Source organism: Castanea sativa, chromosome 6 (assembly GCF_040712315.1).
Source record: "Castanea sativa cultivar Marrone di Chiusa Pesio chromosome 6, ASM4071231v1".
Taxonomy (NCBI): domain Eukaryota; kingdom Viridiplantae; phylum Streptophyta; class Magnoliopsida; order Fagales; family Fagaceae; genus Castanea; species Castanea sativa.
In genome coordinates this window covers 58,530,639-58,541,107 of record NC_134018.1, presented here as the reverse complement: position 1 = coordinate 58,541,107, position 10,469 = coordinate 58,530,639, and the positions used below count along the sequence as shown (strand labels likewise).

The window sequence follows — 10,469 nt, the reverse complement described above, 5'->3', positions numbered from 1 at the left end:
CTAAAAAAAAAAATGTTACCACTAAAAAATGCATTAACAACACTTAAATAAAAGTTTTTAGTGTTTAAACAATATTACACGTATTTTTACACATTTATTTTACTTATACATATTTCTAAAAAATACAAATAATATACTAGAAAAACATTACTAAACAGGTCCTAACTTTCAACAAATCACTATAACATTGTTATAAATTGAAACAACACCCTAATTTCTGAAATTACGTGATAGTGGCTTTAAGCTTGACTTTTGACTTTTCTTTTGTTTTTTTGAACGATTCGTTTGCTAGATGATTTCGTGTCGTGTAGTTTGATTTTGTATTATCTAGTTTTTTTTTTTTTTTTTTTCTTTTTGGGGTGAAAATTATATTTTGCCGGGTTGGATTGGGAATTGGGGAAATCTGATTTGTGTGAAAATGGAGGGTGTGTTTGGCACTAAATTAAAAAGTCAGTTATTTTACTATTCAGTTTAATTTTGCTTTTATTTATAGGTCATACTGCACTTTTTGATACTATTCATAGGTCCCACTGTACTATTTCAGTTAATTTTTACCTTTATTTACAATACTTTTAATAAAAAAATTTTAATTTCAACAAAATAAGCAAATCTCAAAAATACTAAAAAAAGATGAAAAATAGAATTCCATCATCTGTTTGGTGGGATAATTGGGGCTGGTTTAGAAGCCTATGTAAACATGCACCTTGGGCCTTGGGCCTTGGAGTTTGTGTTTGATCAGCCTGTTACTGTAGGCAAACAATATAATGAGAAGAGAACATAGTGGCTAATTTTGAATATTTTAAAGGCTAAAATGATATCTTTTTTGTTTTTCGTTTTTTAGTATATACTTCTTACTTCTAAATTTCATGGACTAAAATATTGTTAATTTGGACCAAATTTCTTGGACCAAACATATATTTTTCTGCCAAGTAAATATATTAGCCGAAACTATAAATCCGAGGAAAAAAAATGCGACAACATAATTAGCATTTCTATATTTTTATATGGTCCTCTATATATAAGCACAGTGACCACCTTGTCACTGAATCCTTTGGTTTTTTATTTGTGAATTTGCGTTCTGATCATCCTTCTCAATCTTTATCAATCTGACTCAAATATCACAGCACATAGGAATTTCAAATACAACTTTGCAATTAATTCGTAACTTCCTGTGAGAGCCCAATTCAATTAAATTAGGCCATTGGCATCACCAATGTTCTACTTAGAAGTCACACGAGCACACACCCTTGCATCCTTATATACTTTTCCTGGTCTACAATAATAACCCTTGTTAGGAGCACAATGAACGTCTTGTGAGCATATACACAACCCTTCTAATGCACACCCCTCCTTATCTATAGTCACACTATTTTTCAATCCAAGAACTTGATCGGTCCACTCACTAGAGAAGAGGCCAAATGGATCATACACCTTCTTAACCCTTAAGAATTCTACAGCATTTTTGTACTTGTTGATTACTCCATCAAATGCTACGTTTCGATTCTTCCCCCAATGGGGCAGCGCCCCATACTTGAACAGTGCAAGTTGCTCAACTTCTTCTAATATATCTTCATATAACCTAGGAGTTAAGGGGTCTTTACTTCGATAATAAGTGATATCAAAGTCCACTGCATCTTCTTGCTTGCCTAAATAAGCACTCGAAGCCTTAACATAGCGCATGAGGATTCCATTATAAAGCTCTACACCACACATTGCTTTAGGCTCTAATTCTATCAGCTTTTGCACATCTTGAATGAAGTTCTTAGCCACGGACAAGCCAACACTGACTCCAGTTTGGTGAAAGAACTCACCCTTAACTCTAGGGTCCCATGCACAAGCTTCGATTAATGTATCATCAAGACTATCTAGGCAAGTTCCTGATGCTTGAAGACGGTTGTGATATCCAATTACAGGATAACTAGTAAAAAGAATACCTACTAGTCCAAAAAAGTCATAAAATTTTTCGTTATTTTGAATTGGTGATATCATTATCAAAAGAAGGTATCTTATGCACCCGTCTCGTGTGCCCTATATTATATGAGATTGATACATAAAATCCACACCTCAATCTAATTATATAGTGCGCATGAGACAGATGAAAATTTCACCATTATCACCACTAACGCAAATAACAATTGTAATTTCTTAGCACAGTTTAGAAGAAGAGGAAGATAACATTACCATTGTTACTTAAACCATAGGCAGTAGTCTCGAGTGTTAAAATAACTGTCTGTGCACCGAGGCACTTCCCAAGAGCATCACTTAGAAGTTCTTGAAAATCCTCTATTTAAACAAGCACAAAACAAAACACCATTTCAAAACCATTACCCTTTTGTTATAATGCTAGCTAGCAAAAATCAAATGCTAGTTCTAAAGGTTATAAATTTTTGTTTGCTAACCTGTGGTTCTGATAACGCCCAGTGAAACTGAAGCTGTTGGGCGGAATGGGGTGAAATCATATAGGCCATTGCCAGGTGAGTTTGTGTTGACTCGGTCGTCGATACGATAAACTGCCTTGCGTTGACTAGGATACCAAGTTATATCGGCAAACTCATGTTCATTGCCAAAACTAGTCACTTTGTCTCCCAAGTCCGAATCATCCTTCGTCAAGTAGGTGATGGATCGTTTGAACATGGGTTGTAGTTTTAGAGTGACCTGCAAAGTGGGATCAGCTTTCACTTTAGCAGATTGACATGGTTTATTTATCCTGACTTATATATTTGCAGCTCAACAATAAAACTTCACCAATTTATGTCTCCCATGCCAATTGCACGTCTTAACCTAGTGATAAAACATAGCCTGCATATATTAGATGGAAAAGATTTTGCTACAAATTTGGTTGGAAAATTTTTATTGAACATAAATTTTAAAAAATTCACTATTAGATAACATTTTTTTTTTCAATTCTGGTAAAATTTTCAGAAAATTAAAGATCATGAGTTATATTATCAATCAAATATTTAAATTTCAAGTTTTTGTAACCTAAAATTATGCATAAAAAAAATAAGTTTATAGATTGAATAGTAAATTCAACTAAAATGAAATTTTATACGCATGTTAAAAACATAAAAAATATATGAAATCTATTTTAAAAATATGTAATAATATTTTTTTTTTTTGAGAGTTTATCTACCGACTACAACCAATTATTTTGTAGTCAGAATTTTTTTTTTTTCCTAATTAGATGCTGTCAATGGAAATTCAAGCATTTTCAACGACACAATCCTATAAATGATGCCTACCAACCACCACAAGTCGTTAGTAGATAACTTCCGAAGTTTTGCCCAATTAGTTGGTAGTTCGCATTCTATTTGGGCTGTATGCATGTCGGCTATTGACAACATGATTGAATCATTTAATAGTTTTATTGATTAGTCAATCTTGACAGTTGTAGATTTAATAAGATTTAAGCTGATTCTCAAATCAAAATCGTCGCCAATTCAACTGAAGCTGTAAAAGCAAATCTAAAGATCACATCTCCCATTCCATATATATGGATGGGAAGAGGTTCATAAAAAAGAAAAAAGAAAAAAGAAAAAAAGCAAAGAAAAAAAAGAAAGGACAGGAAGAGAGACAGGGACGGACCAACTAAGGGGCTGGCCCCCCTCCCCCCCACACAAATTTTTTTGAAAAACTTAAATGGCATATAGGATGAACAAAAAATCCCCAATTCACCAATAATTCATAACCAAAAAAATCACATAGAAAAAAAAATTCCCTTACGGAGTTACAACGATTTATATGATTTTTTTTAAATTGATTTATAAACTATGAGAAAGTGACTTACAATATTTATATTTTTTTCAAAAAATAAAATGCCAAAATTCTTTTAGAAGCTAATATTGATGATGTAACATTGCCAACTTTTAATATTGATATCTCAATTTTTTAAAATCCTCAAACAAAGTTTTGAAAAACTTTATTAGTGTAATTTTCAATTGCATCTAAAAGTATGAGATTATCATATTAATAAGTTGGTCAACATGATAAAATCAACATATTAATTCCAAAAAGCCAAAATCTGGAGATCTGAAGTCCTCTTCTTCTTTTTTCTTCTTCTTCAAAAAAGGTTAGAATATCATGTTGTAAGTTTCAACTTTTTTGGTTCATATTATATCCTTCTTAACTTAAATATTTAGGTAATAAAGTGCAATTTTTTGTCTATCATGTTTTTATTTTTATTTTTATTTTTATTTTTTATAATAAACCATGTTACATAAAAAAAAATTTGGTTCATGCTTTGGCCCTCCTAGGTTCAAATCCTGGTTCCGTCCCTAAAGAGAGACACATATCACACATGAGTTGTGAGTTACGACATATGATCTATCGGTTCCCCGAAAGGAAAGAAAAAGAAAAACCTATATATCTTTTATTATTATTATTATTATCACACACACAAAACATACTCAAGAAGACCTTCAAAATTACTGTGAGAGTGTCAAATAATTATTAATCACCAATTTTCCCTAATAACTTAAATCTTTTGTATTTGTAAGTCAATTTTTCACATTATAATTTTCAGTTAGCTCAATTAGTAAATTTGTTTATTCTTAAATAAGAGATATGCGTTTTAAACTCTGCACCAAAAACAAAAAACTAATCAAGTATCTTGACTTTATGATAAAATGCAATAATTATAGAGCAAACATAATGCAACTTAATTGCCATTTATATTTGATAGATTATAAAAGAAATTAGGTTATCGCATTGAATTACAAAGTTTTTTTTTTGTCCATAAGCAATATCTATTTTTGAAGGTTGGCATGTAAAGTGAAATTGTACATCTTGCCACGATGTTCCATGCCGTGACTACAAACAACTCCCAATCAATCTCAGGCCGCCTGCTCAAGACGTCCCATACAATATCAACAAAGTACCTTAGCGTCACCACCACGCTTGGCAACTTTAGCCTTGTGCTGCCTCACACCTCCCCTACCACTTTGCACCCCCACATAATATGCCTAGACATTTCACAACCTCCACACAGATCACATCTGTCATCCCTCCCTATACCCCTAGCCCATAATTGATACTTGGTTGGAAGTATATTCAAGCATGCTCTCCACATAAACATTCTAACATTATTTGGACAGGTCAAACTCCAAATTTGTTTCCATAAGTTTCTCATACCTGCTGTGTTTGAGCATTCCCCCCTTTCGACTTGGGTTGTGCTTCTCGCAGTAGAGTTTGGGCTACCTTATACGCACTATTGACAGTAAAATTGCCCCTTGGTGTCCATGCCCAAATAAGAGAGTCCCTAGGTAGTCGAGGGCTTATGGGGAGGCCTAGGATGACATAGGCTTCATGGGGAAGGAAAGTACTCCTTATTTTGGCAACGTCCTAGTTTCTCCTATCCCTGTCTATAAGGTCTACCACCAGTTCAGATTCGGCCTGAGGGGATTTTGGACTTACTACTTTAAATGACTCCGGAGTTGGAAGCCAACGATCATCCCAAATACTCACCTGCTCCCCATTGCCAATAGCCCACCTGGATCCTCTCTCTACAATTGCCCTTGCTACCACGATGCTTCTCCAAGCATAAAAGGGCCTTCTACTCATCTTGGCTTCCAAGAAAGAGCTCTTTGCAAAATATTTTGCCTTAAAAGATCCTATGGACTAAGGAGTTCTAATTTTTTAGGATTCTTTATCCTTGCTTAGCGAGGAGTGCTAAGTTAAAAGCATTCAAGTCCCTAAAGCCCACGCCGCCTCTATCCTTCGGTGTGCAAAGTGTTTTCCATGAAATCCAAGCCATTTTCCTTTCCCTATCTTTCTGCCCTCACCAAAAGTTGCTCATCATAGAGTTTAGCTCATTGCAAAGTGAGTCCGGGAGTTTGAAGCAGTTCATTGTATACATGGGCATAGCTTAGGCCACGGCCTTGATGAGAATCTCCCTTCCACCATTTGACAACAATTTTCCCTTCCACCCAGCTATATGCCTTCCAACTTGGTTTTTTATTCGGTTAAACACTTTTTTTCCCCCTTTCCAATTAACGAACTTCTCATGGTATTGAATGATTTGGGCCCCAAATTTTTTCTTGCGTATATTCTTATGTTTCCCTTGGTTTGTTTTTGCTGAAAAAGAGGGAGGTTTTTCCTTTGTTTAGCTTATGTCCCGAAGACCCTCCAACAATTATTAATCACCAATTTTCCCTAATAACTTAAATCTTCTGTGTTTGTAAGTCAATTTTTCACATTATAATTTTTAGTTAGCTTAATTAGTAATTTTTTTTTATTCTTAAATAAGAGATATGAGTTTTAAGCTCCGCACCAAAAACAAAAAACTAATCAAGTATCTTGACTTTATGATAAAATGTAATAATTGTAGAGCAAACATAATGTAACTTAATTGCCATTTATATTTGATAGATTATAAAAGAAATTAAGTTATCGCATTGAGTTACAAAGTTTTTTTATTTTTTCCCATAAGCAATATCTATTTTAGAAGGTTGGCATGTAAAGTGGAATCGTACATCCTGCCACGATGTTCCAGTGGAGCTGACCGCATCTATTCTTTAATTTATTTCTTATACTTTTTTATATTTTTATATGATTATTCTGAGTCCAAATCTTCTGTTCCACTTTTCCTATTTCACTCTATACTCCACTAATAAAAACTTGCCACGTGTTTATCTAATTAATTAAATACTACTATTAATTAATAACTGTAATATTAATAAGTCAATAATGATAGTATTTAATTAATTCGATAAACATGTGACAAATTTTTATTGGTGGAGTATAGAATGGAGCAGAAAAAGTAGGACAGAAGATTTGGACTCGATTATTCCTTGTACTTTATTACTCGTTTTGTTTGGTTCTGTTTTTTTTTTTTTTTTATTAGTACCCGAGAAATATATTTAGTGGGCCACTTTGAATTGGGGAAAACAGCATCAGTTAAAAGGAAAGGATGGCAAGTCAATCAAGGTTTCATTCATTGGTTGACTTGAGTAAAAGTAGATAAGCAAATGCATTGTACCTGAGTCTGTGAGACGGTCGATGATCTTCCTTTTTAGATTGCTGAAGTCTCTTTATTTAGAGGAAAAATAAAAAGAGAAAGCAAAATGCAGAAGGAAAGAAAGCATATATTTATGGATAAAGTTTAGCTACAAACTAAAATTAGTTTGTACTTTTTTTCTTTTTCTTTCTTTTTAAGAAAATTAGTTTGTAGTTAATGATTACAACTTCACTTAATAAATTTTAAAAAAAATATTAATTTTGACAAATTTACCATTATATTTACATTTTTGTTTTATCTCTTTCATTCTTGTAAAATTTCCATAATATTAAAATCAATAACTCTATCATCAATTAAATGTTTAAATTTTAATTTTTTGTACTAGTAGTTTAAAATTATACATAAAAAGTAAGTTTATAATTGAATAATAAATAATATATGATTGATACAAAATTTGACATGCGTATTAAGAATATAAATAACATATAATCCAACGATTAGATTTTCAAAATATATAATCATGCTAATTAATATTGTAACCAAATTTTATCCAATAATATTTAGACATGCTTTTGTCCTATTTTTCTTTTAGGGTCTTTTTTATTTATTTATTTTATATTCCTATTAGGATGTATTTAGTTCTTGAGAATGATTGCCAGCTGGTAGTTGAAGTTTACAAAAATTAGAATCTTTTAGATTTTGATAAATATGTTGATTGATTATGCTTAAAAAATTTATACCAACCATTGGGCTAAAAATTTCCCTTTTTCTTTTTTGTGAAAGAAAAAATATTAACATACAACAAAGGACTACAAAGAAAGAGAACTTCTAGCCTCTTCCAAAAAGGCAGAAGCCAAAGCCTGGAGGACAATTTCCCAAATCAAGAGAACCAACAAAACTACAATTGCAAGGCTGTCTTCGAGTACTGATATTGTAAGATGAAAGTACATATGAAACATAAACATTTTCTTTTATAAAATTAACTCTAGATAGTTAAAAAAAATTAAAAGAAAAAATAAATATAGCAGTGGCAACTGTTAATTTCATATACAAGATATGTAAAAATTGTCATTTCCAATTCCAAGTAAAATGTGCATGAGACTTGACGTTCTCGTGTCTTATCCTAAGGAGAATTTGGTCCCAAAAAAAAAAACAACTAATTTTTTACGAACGCTCAAATATTAACAATTTTAGCTCACCGTGCATTCGTGTATATATTAAGGAAGTCAATACCGTACCGGAGGCTGTACCGGTTTGTTCACCGGTACGATATATTTTGGATACCGGTCAATACCGGTGTACCGTTTCGAGTTTACCGCTATTTTATATACATATACACACACACACCAAAATATCTAGAACCATGTTTATAAACATATAATATTTCACTTATATTATAGTAAATATAAAAGTTTATTATAAAACATTACCTCAATTCAGAACAAATTATTCATAATTTTAGACTTTAGTATCAAATAAAAGAAAAAAAAAACACAATATAAAAAATAGAAAGCTTAGTTGTTCATTGCATACTAAGAAAACAAATAATACTAAGAAGTTAATGTAAATAAGTTACCATTATTCCTTTACAAAAATTCAAAAATTACAAAACTAAAAAAAAAAAAAAAAGTTTTTTTCTGTACCGGGCATACCGGCCGGTATTGCCCGAAATTGGCCGGTATGGCCGGTACGTGGCCGGTATGCCCGATATTTTTTCCGGTACAATATAAAAGTGTACCGGTACCGGTGCACTGGCCAGTACGGTATGTACCGACCGGTACCGGTACGGTATCGGCCACACCGGTATATATATGGAACAAGTTTGTTTGCTTTTTTTTTTTTTTTTTTTTTTCACGAAAATAAAAATTGACAAAGTGCATTCTTTTAGTTGGATCTCCTAAGTTTTGGAAGTATTCTTATCACCTCTTAAAAAAATTAAACGGAATCTATAACAAATTTTCTCAAAACATTATACTGAGATCAAAATTTGACTACAAGAAACACCAAATATGAAGCATAATTGAGACTCACCACTTCAAGCAAGCACACCAAGTTACAAAGCATACCTGTGAAACGACTCCAAGAACTCCAAGTGAAACTTTTGCTGCATTAAAATCTTTGTCACCATCTTTGAGACTCCGAACCCTTGCGAATCCAGCGAACCCCGGAGTAACAATTCGAAGTTCCAGAAGGTAATCATGGACTGAGCTCCCATTAGCCCACAAAGTGCTACCATGTGCCCCTGTGCTCAACAGGCCTCCAATTGTCAAACCCCACCAATATGGTGTGTAAGGCAAGGCTAGCCCAGCCTTGGCAGCCTCGTTGATTAGCTGCCTCAATGTCACACCACTCTCCGCCGTTATCGTCATAGCTTCAACATCAACCTTTAGAGTACGATTGAGATACTTGGTGCTTATCAAAAGCCCATCTTGCCCATCTAAACAAACTAGCTTGGGAATGCTATGTGAATAACGGGTTGCAACTTTCATTTTCCTTTTGCTCCTGCTTGCTTCTGACACTATGGAAATGAGCTCTTGCTCGGTGGACGGGAACGCCACCTCGGCGGCTCGACAAGTGCTCCGATCAGGGAAGGCACCATAGGAGTTTGTGATTGTGCAATCTGTATTGTCTGATGAACATTTGATGGGGTCCTCTGGTGGGATACAACACACAACAAAGATTAACAGGAAGAGACAGCAAGATTGGAGAAGTCCGCGTAATAATACCATGTTTAAGAGTTTTGGTGGTGCTTTCTTCTTGGTATATAGTTGATTAACATTGATGTTACTGATATATATAGTTGAGTGGCTAAGACGGGAATAGATTAAAGAACCTATGGCTTTAACCCATTCTTAAAATGCTTTGAAGAAAGGTATAAAGGTATTCATTTTCATCATTATTGTTGGCCAAGTTGGCTCTAGAAAGACTAGGGTTGTCCACGGGTCGGGTTTGTGCCCAACCCGCAACTGACCCGTCGGAGATCGGGTAGGGAGGTGTCGGACCCGCAACCAACCCATATTAGGGTTGGGTTTTACCCATCGAATGAGGCTGAAACCCACCGAAGAGTCTCAAAAAAAGGAGAAATCAGCGAGATCTCTCCCGTTTGGTTCAAGATCCGGTATGATCTAGTTGGATTTGGCAAAGATTTTGCCAAATTCGACGCTTTATCCCCCAAATCGTGCCTAGAATCGCCAGATCTGGTGTTTTGGTCTCTGAAATTTGCGCAACCACAGGCGGCTCTACTTGGATGTGAGGGTGGTGGTATCAAAAAAAAAATTATATAAAAAATTATTTTAAATTAATATGTTCTGTGACTAAAAAAAATGTGTGTATATATATATATATATATAGATATATACTTTAAAAAAATATTATATACTAAATTAACCTATTTTGATCACCTAATAAAAATATTGAACACCTTTACTCGAAAATCATAAGAATTTGAGCTCAATAAATACAAGAGTAATGCTACATCCACAACATTTTGACAATAATTTCACAATAATTTTTA

General features: G+C 33.5%; 1 pseudogene; it reads right to left on the bottom strand.

Annotated features, from left to right (window-relative positions):
* Positions 1 to 1,188: 1,188 nt before the first annotated feature.
* LOC142640273 (putative L-gulonolactone oxidase 6) lies at positions 1,189 to 9,797 on the bottom strand (annotated as a pseudogene).
* Positions 9,798 to 10,469: the final 672 nt, after the last annotated feature.